General features: G+C 31.6%; 3 protein-coding genes across 9 annotated transcripts in view; all 3 read right to left on the bottom strand.

Annotated features, from left to right (window-relative positions):
- The window catches only part of LOC127841948 (uncharacterized), a 167,785-nt gene extending 166,108 nt beyond the window's left edge, over nucleotides 1-1,677 (bottom strand). Inside the window, exon 1 of one of the 2 annotated variants that reach the window (XM_052371122.1) lies at nucleotides 1,656-1,677. The gene's annotated coding sequence lies outside the window, so the exon portion shown is untranslated. The remainder of the gene's footprint in view (nucleotides 1-1,655) is intronic. The other variant, XM_052371120.1, reaches the window with a different exon arrangement.
- LOC127841945 (uncharacterized) overlaps nucleotides 1-3,171 on the bottom strand; it is a 472,965-nt gene extending 469,794 nt beyond the window's left edge. Inside the window, exon 1 of one of the 2 annotated variants that reach the window (XM_052371105.1) lies at nucleotides 3,157-3,171. The gene's annotated coding sequence lies outside the window, so the exon portion shown is untranslated. Of the gene's footprint in view, nucleotides 1-1,128; nucleotides 1,144-3,156 lie in introns of those variants that run through there. The other variant, XM_052371106.1, reaches the window with a different exon arrangement.
- The window catches only part of LOC127841953 (uncharacterized), a 237,060-nt gene that overhangs the window by 204,438 nt on the left and 20,225 nt on the right, over nucleotides 1-12,397 (bottom strand). The window lies entirely within an intron of this gene.

Here is a 12,397-nt window from a genome sequence, read left to right as displayed (position 1 = left end):
GGTATTATCCGTTATAGTAAGTCGAAGTGATACTGTGATTATCACTGGAGTTATAAATGTGCCAACTCTATTCAATCCAACATATTTCAGTATAGTTTCGATTTATATTGTCCAAGCCGAAATATTCAAAATATTGGGTTTTCCTTTATGCGTTATTATTGTGTGTTTGGTGTCGGTAGAAATACCGATGTCTATGAAATTATCTAAATATCCAGTTATTTGAAAAAAACAATGCACGATTTAGACAACGTTATTTTTAAAATTCGCATCGCAAATAAAAGACAGCGAATGAAAATTGGCATGGGTTGTATTGGGATTTCTGCTCAACATGTATAGTCATCATGAATCCTTACTGTTAGGTTTAATTTATGTAAATTCTCAAACGTCCGACATTCCGATTATATATATTCAAATATAAAATAAAGTTCTTAACTTGTTTTAATAAATCTGATATAAAATTGAATGTGATAATCTCACCATCAACAAAATTGTGTTTTTCAATCAAATTAATTTGCGCCATTGATATTACCTGCAATTAGGGCAATTCAGTTTTACTAAAATGTGAAATCGAAAATAGAGCGGTTTTAACGGGGATTTCCGTTTACGTGTATTTGATACGGATAGCAATATTGGACATGTTTTGCAATTTAAGTGATGACCTAACTTTAAATATTTAAAACTTGAATTATTATGTTAACCTAGTACTAATTTTAATATTTATAACATAACTAATATTTAAACAAATACAACTAATAATGATGATGATGATGATGATGATGATGATGATGATGATGATAATGATGATGATGATGATGATGATGATGATGATGATAATAATAATAATAATTATTATTATTATTATTATTATTATTATTATTATTATTATTATTATTATTATTATTATTATTATAATTCTTCGGTTCCCATCATAACCTCTAAGATATTTCGGTCATATAAAAAATTGTGCTGTTCAATCATATATCATAATTTGCGCCTTTTATATTGCCTGAAATTAGGGCTATTCAGTTTTATTTCTTGTTATTACAATTTATATCGACCTTTTTTTCTAAAATGTGCAAATACTTTTGATATCGCTAAATCAAGGCAAGTGGAAAACATGAAACGTACCTTCAGATCACATTGCTGTATCTTTTCCATTTGCATTTACCAAAATGTGAAATCGAAAATAGAGCGGAATTAATGGGGATTTCCGTTGATGTGTATTTGATACGGATAGCAATACTGGACATGTTTTGCAGTTTTAGTGATGACCTAGCTTTAATGATTAAAACTTGAATTATTATGTTAATCTTAGACTAATTTTACTATCTATAATAATACGTATATTTCTACTAATACAAATACAACTAATAATGATAATAATAATAAGAAAAATAATAATATTAATACTACTACTACTACTACTAATAATAATAATAATGCTTCGGTTCCCATCATAACCTCTAAGATATTTAGGTTATATAAAATATTGTGTTGTTCAATCAAATATAATAATTTGCGCCATTGATATTGCCTGCAATTAGAGCTATTCAGTTTTATTTATAGTTATTTCAATTTATATCGACTTTTTTTCTAAAATGTGCACATACTATTGATATCGCTACAGCAAGGCAAGTGGTAAACATAATACGCACCTTCAGATCACATTGTTGTATCTTTTCCATTTGCATTTACCGAAATGAGAAATCGATAATAGAGCGGAATTAACGGGGATTTCCTTTCACCGGTATTTGATACGGATAGCAATATTGGACATATTTTGCAGTTTTAGTGATGACCTGACCTGGCTTTAATAATTTAAAACTTGAATTATTATGTTAATGTAATACTAATTCTAATATTTATACTTATACTTATATGCATAATAATACGAATACAACTACTAATGATGATGCTGATACTACAACTACTATTAATAACAAGAGCACCGCCTTGCTGGTGCAGACCGCTCATCTATTTTCTTTTTAAAGGTGAAGGGACTCTCATTCTCAATCACAAAGGAGGGAGGGGTGGAGTGAAGAGGGGTGTATAGTGTGGGTGTGTGGACATTTATTACATTATCTTCCAAACATGCGAAAAAAATGCAAAAAAAAATTCAGGGGGGTGGGGGTAGGGGGGATTCTTGGGTGCGATGGTTGGACGGTATTTCAAACATAAAATAATAAAAATAAATATTTGTGTTTTTTAACCGTTTCAAAAAAATGGGGGGGGGGGGGGGGGGGGGGGGGGCGGGGGTAAAGTGTGAGGGTGTGGTGGTATTTTGTGAGATGATCTTTAAAAAAATAGGGGGGAATTCGGGGGGGATGGGGGCGGGAGGGTACGGGGGATGGTTTGGGTGGAGTCTATTGTGGTATGTCAGGTAAGAGTAGCATGAAAGTATTTGAAGTTTGAAAGCGATAGCCTTGATACTTAAGAAGTAAAGTGGATCGAAACACAAAATTTAACCATATATTCAAAGTTACTAAGTCAAAAAAGGGCCATAATTCCGTAAAAATGACAACCATAGTTATGCAACTTGTCCTTTTACCTATCCCTTATGATAGTTTGCGGGTGTTCCAAGTATGAAAGCCATATCTATGATACTTTAGGGGTAAAGTGGACCAAAACACAAAACTTAACCAAATTTTCAATTTTGTAAGTATAAAGGGCCCATAATTCCGTCCAAATGCCAGTCAGAGTTACATAACTTTACCTGCACAGTCCCCTTATGATAGTTAATAAGTGTTGCAAGTATGAAAGCAATAGCTTTGATACTGTAGGAATAAAGTGGACCTAAACACAAAACTTAACCAAATTTTCAATTTTCTAAGTATAAAAAGGGCACATAATTCTGTCAAAATGCCAGTCATATTTACATTACTTTGTCTGCACAGTCACCTTATGATAGTTAGTAAGTGTTGGAAGTATGAAAGCAATAGCTTTGATACTTAAGGAATAAAATGGACCTAAACACAAAACTTAACCAATATTTTCAATTTCTAAGTATAAAAAGGGCACTTAATTCTGTCAAAATGCACGACAGAGTTATCTAACTTTGCCTGCCCAGTCCCCTCATGATAGTCAGTAAGTGTACCAAGTTTGAATGCAATAGCATTGATACTTTCTGAGAAAAATGGACCAAAACATGAAACGTACCTTCAGATCACATTGCTGTATCTTTTCCATTTGCATTTACTAAAATGTGAAATCGAAAATATAGCGGAATTAATGGGGATTTCCGTTGACGTGTATTTGATACGGATAGCAATACTGGACATGTTTTGCAGTTTTAGTGATGACCTGGCTTTAATGCTTAAAACTTGAATTATTATGTTAATCTTAGACTAATTTTACTATCTATAATAATACGTATATTTCTACTAATACAAATACAACTAATAATGATAATAATAATAAGAAAAATAATAATATTAATACTACTACTACTACTAATAATAATAATAATGCTTCGGTTCCCATCATAACCTCTAAGATATTTCGGTTATATAAAATATTGTGTTGTTCAATCAAATATAATAATTTGCGCCATTGATATTGCCTGCAATTAGGGCTATTCAGTTTTATTTCTAGTTATTTCAATTTATATCGACTTTTTTTCTAAAATGTGCACATACTATTGATATCGCTACAGCAAGGCAAGTGGTAAACATAATACGTACTGTCAGATCACATTGTTGTATCTTTTCAATTTGCATTTACCAAAATGAGAAATCGATAATAGAGCGGAATTAACGGGGATTTCCATTGACCAGAATTTGATACGGATAGCAATATTGGACATGTTTTGCAGTTTTAGTGATGACCTGACCTGGCTTTAATAATATAAAACTTGAATTATTTTGTTAATGTAATACTAATTCTAATATTATACTTATACTTATATGTATAATAATACGAATACAACTACTAATGATGATGCTGATACTACTACTACTATTAATAACAAGAGCACCGCCTTGTTGGTGCAGATCGCTCATCTATTTTCTTTTTAAAGGTGAAGGGACTCTCATTTTCAATCACAAAGGAGGGAGGGGTGGAGTGAAGAGGGGTGTATAGTGTGGGGGTGTGGACATTTATTACATTATCTTCCAAACATGCGAAAAAAATGCAAAAAAAAATTCGGGGGGGTGGGGGGTGGGGGGATTCTTGGGTGCGATGGTTGGACGGTATTTCAAAGTTACTAAGTAAAGAAGGGCCATAATTCCGTAAAAATGACAACCAGAGTTATGCAACTAGTCCTTTTACTGTACCCTTATGATAGTTTGCGGGTGTTCCAAGTATGAAAGCCATATCTATGATACTTTAGGGGTAAAGTGGACCAAAACACAAAACTTAACCAAATTTTCAATTTTCTAAGTATAAAGGGCCCATAATTCCGTCCAAATGCCAGTCAGAGTTACATAACTTTACCTGCACAGTCCTCTTATGATAGTTAATAAGTGTTGCAAGTATGAAAGCAATAGCTTTGATACTGTAGGAATAAAGTGGACCTAAACACAAAACTTAACCAAATTTTCAATTTTCTAAGTATAAAAAGGGCACATATTTCTGTCAAAATGCCAGTCAGATTTACATTACGTTGTCTGCACAGTCCCCTTATGATAGTTAGTAAGTGTTGCAAGTATGAAAGCAATAGCTTTGATACTTAAGGAATAAAATGGACTTAAACACAAAACTTAACCAAAATTTTCAATTTCTAAGTATAAAAAGGGCACATAATTCTGTCAAAATGCACGCCAGAGTTATCTAACGTTGCCTGCCTAGTCCCCTCATGATAGTTAGTATGTGTACCAAGTTTGAATGCAATAGCATTGATACTTTCTGAGAAAAGTGGACCTAAACTCAAAACTTAACTAAAATTTTCAATTTTCTAAGTATAAAAAGGGCACATAATTCTGTCAAAATGCACGCCAGAGTTATCTAACTTTGCCTGCCCAGTCCTCTCATAATAGTAAGTAAGTGTACCAAGTTTGAATGCAATAGCATTGATACTTTCTGAGAAAAGTGGACCTAAACGCAAAACTTAACCGGACGCCGACGCCGACGCTGAGGCCGACGCCAAGGTGATGACAATAGCTCAGATTTTTTTTTTCAAAAAAAAAATGACCTAATAATAATACTAATCATAATAATAATAATAAAAATAATAATAATAATAATAATAATAATAAAAATAATAATAATAATTATAATAATGCTTCGGTTCCCATCATAATCACTAAGATATTTCGGTTATATAAAAAATTGTGTTGTTCAATCAAATATAATATGTTGCGCCATTTATATTGCCTGCAATTAGGGCTATTCAGTTTTATTTCTAGTTATTACAATTTATATCGACTCTTGTTTGTCTAAAATAAACCATACCTTTGATAGACAGTTTATTTCAATCCAATAAGGCATTTAAGCCCACGAGGACATATATACAATACAAGTGTTGACGAACAGTGTAGACTAGAATACAAAATTTTAACAAAAGTTGTAGTTGTATGTTTCCAACATTTGGAGAAGATCGCTTTGAAAACAATATTTCAAAAAGCATACATGCAAGATAATTCTGGAACGTTTTCTAAGCATTTAACCAATCTATTTCAAGATATAATACAATATGTTTTCTTTCTTAGAGGTTTCTTCAATCCGATTACTGGATGATATTCTAATAACAATGTAGAAACATAGAAATTGGCTTTTAAAATGTAGCATACATTTATCCTAATTTGTTTCGTACTATCAAATATCATCATATAAGCATGGTAGTATGTTGTTTAAAGGAAGCATTTTCGGGCTGTATTCTAAACATATGCATCGATTTAACAAACAACGACATAACATACACATTTACATAAGTATGCCATATTACACCACTTTATCCTGCATTAAATGGTTTCTCTACATCGGCCTCTTCGGATATGTTTATAAATTTAGTTCAATTTTACTATTACGAAAAACAAGTAACATAACCAATCGCAAAGAAACCTTTGAATACAAACAATTATAATATAGTTTAATTATTAAACATGTATGAGTTATATATCTATCACAGATGGTATTTTAACATCTATGGAATTAACATGAAGAGTGCCATAGATATATATGTCTTACCGAAACGAAAATGTAAGACTGATATCATATGCAACTGCTATCACTAACATCTGTACTTAACAATTTATATCCACTTTTCATATATTTGTCTTACCGAAAGAAACATGTAAGACAAATATTGTGGAAACTAGACTTAAAATGACACATTATAATACATTAATTGTACGATCGTGAACTACTAATAATACAAAGGGTATTAAGGCAACATGTCTTATCTATTAATCGTAATAGAAAAATGCAGGTAAATGTTATAATGTAATCGTATTTCACTACAATACATTACAGTTCTAAATAGCACGCTATCATAGTCTGGTATACTTAACAATTAAAACAATTAAAACGGCATAAAGGCCTCATATCATATTTATTATCCGTATGACAAAATGTATGTAACAGTAACCAACAATCATGTAAACATAGTTTGCGTATGGTTTCTGTAATATACCAAGGAACATACATAGTACATCAGACATATTAACAGTTTCAGCAGAAAAACATTGAAAACACGAAATATATACAATTCAAGTACAAACAAACACATAGAAAGCATGTATTTTCAGTATCACACGAAACACATTTTGCAACAATTTTACCATGTCAATTTCTATACATTACCTCATTTCTAATAATAAATGCTTTATGAATATAGGTTCCTAAGTTTCTAAGTATATTCTCATTTTCTGACTTTATAAGATCTACAAATTTAGCCATGCTAGGTCTAAACCAATATTTTCTGCCAATATATTTTATCCTTATGTCAGTATACATTACACATTCCATAACAAAATGATATTCATCCTCAATTGTATTGCACCTTGCACATTTTCTATTACTTATTGAGGTACTCAAAGGTCTGGTCCATCGACCAGTCTCAATATGCAATCTATGCGATGAGACTCGAAAACGAGAAAACGATTGACAAAACTTGCTTATATTAAAACATTCGAGATATGGTTGAAATCTAAAAGATGAAATTGTGTTGTAGAATAAAGCTCTACTAGACTGAGTTAATCTGGCGTACCAGTTCTGTATAAATTGGTCATTTAATCTCTGCTTAACAATATATAGAAACGTGTCATTATTACCTACACCTTGAAAAGTCCAGGCATCAACAAAACCAAGCGAACATAGTAAGTTCTTCAATAAGGAGCACCAATTTGTTTTATTGGGATACAATTCTAAATCATTCTTTAATAAATTATACACAAGAAGAATATACTTATTTTCTTTCGTTTGAAGAATTCGTAACCAATATTTAATAGCCTTATACATATGTATAGTTTTAAAAGATACTCTGCCTAATTCTCCATATATAAAATCGTTTTGAGTAGTTTTCTTCACACCAAGCAGTTTTTTGCAAAATCTCATATGTACTGTCTCAATTGATAAGTCATTCGCAAAACAACATATTTCACAACAATAATTCAAAATTGGCGATACAAGCTTATCGAAAAGTTCCAACTTGTGTTTTGGCGGTATATAAGTAAATTTATACAAGTATTTATTCATAGTAAAAATGGCTTTTTGTGCCTGTCCGGCCAAAGTACTTTGTGCGGTACTAAGCGAACCCCCTGTAGTAAAAACCACACCTAAATAACAGAATTTGTTAACTATTTCAATTGGTTCGCCATTATAATAAAAAGCAATGTCATTTGGGATAGAACCGCCTTTTTTAAATATCATAACTTTTGTTTTAGCAACATTTACCTTCAGTTTCCATGTTAAACAATAATCATATAATATATCAATACTACGCTGTAATGATTCAGCCGAATTTGCAAAAATGACAATGTCGTCGGCATACAGTAACATAAATATCTTAAACATATTAACATCTATACTATCTGCATTGTTATGAATAAACATGTCTTCTAAATCATTGATAAACATCGAAAATAAAAAGGGAGATAAGCACTCCCCCTGACGTACCCCAAGAGTACATGTGTATTCATCACTTAACTTATTGCAATACTTAACTCTAGACTTAACAGAATCGTATATTGATTTAACAATGTTGAGTATATGACCTCTAAGTCCCAGCTGTATCAGCTTAAACCAAAGATTTTCACGAACCACATAGTCAAACGCTTTAGTATAATCAACACATAATGTATAGAGTTGTTTCCCTTGATTCAGAACATGTGTTATTAAACCGTTAAGCACAAATATATTATCTACCGTACTCATATTTGCCCTAAATCCTGATTGGGCTTCTATATACACGTTATACTTTTCGGCCCATGATTTCAATCTATTATCTATAATCCTAGTAAACAGCTTACCTAAACTACTCAATAAAGTTATACCCCGATAATTATCCACATTATTTATACTGCCTTTTTTATGCAGTGGAATCACAAAGCCTTCCGACCATCGCTTGGGGAAATATGCGTTTTCAAAAATCTTATTAAACAATGTATAAAACACGTTCATCAATGCATTTTTACCGACAGTAAACATTTCGTTTATTAAACAATCAGGACCACCTGACCTGTTGGTTTTCAACTGGTTAATGGCTGCTGTTATTTCCGTAATAGTTATACATGTGTTTAATTCACTGAACATAATTTTAAATTCATCATTTTCGTACCTATCAATAAAATACATAATATCCTCATCAGGTGTAAAAAACCTATCTTCTGGATTATTAACAGCTTTAAAATAATTTTCAAACATTGACATTGATATATTTGACTTTATGATACCAGCAGATTCCTTTAGCATATTCCAATATAAACGAGCATTTTTGTGCCTGTTACTCAACAGTTTGTTTGTTTTTTCTTTATCATAATTGTATCTACATTTTCTTATTGTTAACTTATAATCCGACCTAGATTTCACCATATTCACTCTTGTGTTTTCATTTTGACTAATTCTATACTGATTAAGACATCTTAAGAAAATGTTCCTTTTCTCAAAACACTCCTCGTTAAACCATGGCTGTGAACTTTCCGAGTAAACAACATAATTACTATTTTCTGTACATATATTTTTAACAAAAGGTGAGGCAACATTGTCTAAAATAGTTTCGAAATTATTTATACACACATCTATATCATCACATGTCATGCTAGCCCTTATATTATTCGTCAAAACATCTAAGCTTTCTAAACATTCTTCACTTTCTAAATTTTCAATATAAGTATTTTTCAAGTCGGGCTTCCATACATATTTATAGTTTACACTTTCAAAATCTTTTGTATCACACCTATCACTTGTATTTTTACTGATAATTGAGTCTAATGTATATGTAACGCTCATTAAACAGTGGTCTGAGACAATATTTGGAACATCGATATCAAATATGGAAATATTCTTGAACATAGCATATTTGCATAACAAATAGTCCACCACGCTACATCCCCTATTGCTTACAAATGTATGTTTCCCTATCGTATTATCATTGCCTTTGATATCGCTAAAGCAAGGCTAGTTGTAAACATACAACGTACCTTTAGATCACAGTGTTGTATCTTTTCCATTTGCATTTACCAAAATGTGAAATCGAAAATAGAGCTGAATTAATGGGGATTTCCGTTGACGTGTAGTTTGATACGGATATCAATATTGTTAATATAATACTAATTCCAATATTTATACTAATACTAGTATTTATATAATAATGCAACAACTAATAATAATAATTATTATTATTATTATCATTATTATTATTATTATCATTATTATTATTGTTAGTAGTAGTAGTAGTAGTAGAAGTAGTAGTAGTAGTAGTAGTAGTAGTAGTAGTAGTAGTAGTAGTAGTAGTAGTAGTAATAGTAGTAGTAGTAGTAGTAGTAGTAGTAGTATTAGTAGTAGAAGTAGTAGTAGTAGTAGTAGTAGTAGTAGTAGTAGTAGTAGCAGTAGTAGTAGTAGTAGTAGTAGTAGTAGTAGTAGTAGTAGTAGTAGTAGTAGTAGTAGTAGTAGTAGTAGTAGTAGTAGTAGTAGTAGTAGTAGTAGTAGTAGAAGTAGTAGTAGTAGTAGTAGTAGTAGTAGTAGTAGTAGTAGTAGTAGTAGTAGTAGAAGTAGTAGCAGTAGTATTATTGCATGAGCGGTTTGATCTCATCTAGACGTTGATGAGAACCGAATCATGATGTATATGTACATTAAAGAATGTTTGATCCGGTGGACGTTGTTGCAAGAGCTACAGCTACTATAGCTGATGCCTTCCCTTTCTTCGAACATTTTACATAAGGATTCCTTCTTAAGTCAAAGAAGGCAAAGTGACCCTATTAGGAAAAAATCAATACATGTATAATGAATCCCGAGTATTGAATGAATTTCTTATTTGTTTAATGACTGAGAACATGATGTCATTATCATAAAATATCGTCAAATTTACCTAAACTCAGAAACTATATCAGAGGAAAATATCTTGTTATTTTCCAATCCTATTACATCATTACACCAACTATAATAATGCAATAATGATAAACACACTTAAATGACCGCCTTGAACTGGTTTATGCGAGGCATGTTAAACGGTTTTAAGACTTTCTCCCACTTACAATTGGTGACCTGTGCAACAATTGGTAAATTTATCATTTATGTTTTTGTTTTTTTTCATTTCTTAAAATAACGTCAAGGTTCTCGTTGATGTTTCTGGCATTCAGACTGTTGTCGACAGAGATAAGAATGTTTTAAACACACACCCGTGTAGTGTTTCGCCATTTAGTCTATCAGGATTGGTATTGAGGATACCTATTATGCGTGTTCTTAATTGGACACTATAAGACATCAAAATAACTTTGTCCCTAAAATTGTCAAAATAGAAACGCCACTATGTACATACCCCTTGAAATAATGTTATGTGGCTTTGGTCGATGCGGTGAACTATTACGCTTTATAGCTCCGTATGTCTCAATCAGACTGTTTATTTCGCCTTTTACTCTCAAAAGAGGTCGCTTGTCAAAATTAGCAGTAATGGCAGTAATGGCAGACCGTAACATTTGTTGACATGTCCAGTTTCACTTGACCATTATATTTTCATTTTAGTTTTCACACAAATTTTTACACTTGTCGATACTTTAACGAAACTTATGATAATATTCTTAAAAAGCATGTTCATAAAATCTAGATTAAAACATATTAGATTTTATCGGAGCGCAAAGTTTACACAGCCTTGTCTAGCTAGTTGCGGTTACGCCCCGAATCGTATATTGCACACACAATTTCGGTGTACTAGTGTCTTTTGTATCTGACATCTATTAACACGATTAGTAGAAAGATTTTAAGTCATTAGTATAAAACGAAAGTTGTTCCAGCTATTAATAATAATAAACGGTCAAGTAAGCGTTTTATCTACATAAATGTTTCAAACAAACCAGGTGTAAGAAAGACTGTAATTATGTTTGATCCACATAACGAACACAAGAGCTCTACTGCTTACAGACTGTGAATGCTGAAATACGACATCATTGAAGATATATTTATACTTAATACCTTCTACTGCATCCACTCAGAACATATCAAAATGTTATAGTATTTGATACAAAAACTATGCTAAGATGAATAGATAATGATTGTATATAATATGAGTGCCAGTTATACTACGTTGACGATAGCATAAGTTGACGTCAATAATTAATGAAAGACAACTCCACACTAACAGCATTATAAAACATATGATACGTATAAACATTATACAAAACAAAGCTTCGTCGTTTATAATAATTAAAAGCTTAACAAGTTTAAATTTTGAGTTGTATGATAAGGTGCAATATGGTCATATATATTTGTGTATCGGCCGTAACAGTGTTATACGTATGTTCGATTCAGATAAGCTTCAGCCGGATTAGAAGCCGACATACTCTGAGTGATATGCTTATATCAGGGTAGTTTTTGGTTCCAATCGGGTTTAAGCGGCAAAGTTGTTGCTTTTCGATTGTGTGCAATTTTTACAATGTGTGTTCGACCGAAGTAGTGAAGCGGCAAACACAACTACTCTGTTTAGTTTTGTAACAACGTAAGAACTTATGTCACACTAAGCCAATATTATACTTGTTATAACTGTATTGATCGTCTTCTCTAAATGTATTTTCTGTAAACAAACTTATTTTTATATGAGATGGCTTATGCAGTACATCACTCTATACGGTGAATTCAAGTACGATAGATATGTTTTAGGTAGAAACAATCACTCTCACTTAAACATGGACGCCAATAAAACGATGCACATTAAATCGAAACAAAGCAAACGTCTTTATGATCTTACATGTATAATCACTATTTATTCAATTCTCATTTTAAATATGTTTCTTCGTTTGATTTTTTTAGC

The sequence above is a fragment of the Dreissena polymorpha genome, chromosome 8 (assembly GCF_020536995.1).
Source record: "Dreissena polymorpha isolate Duluth1 chromosome 8, UMN_Dpol_1.0, whole genome shotgun sequence".
In the NCBI taxonomy this organism is placed as follows: Eukaryota; Metazoa; Mollusca; class Bivalvia; order Myida; family Dreissenidae; genus Dreissena; species Dreissena polymorpha.
This window is presented reverse-complemented; position numbering and strand designations above follow the sequence as displayed.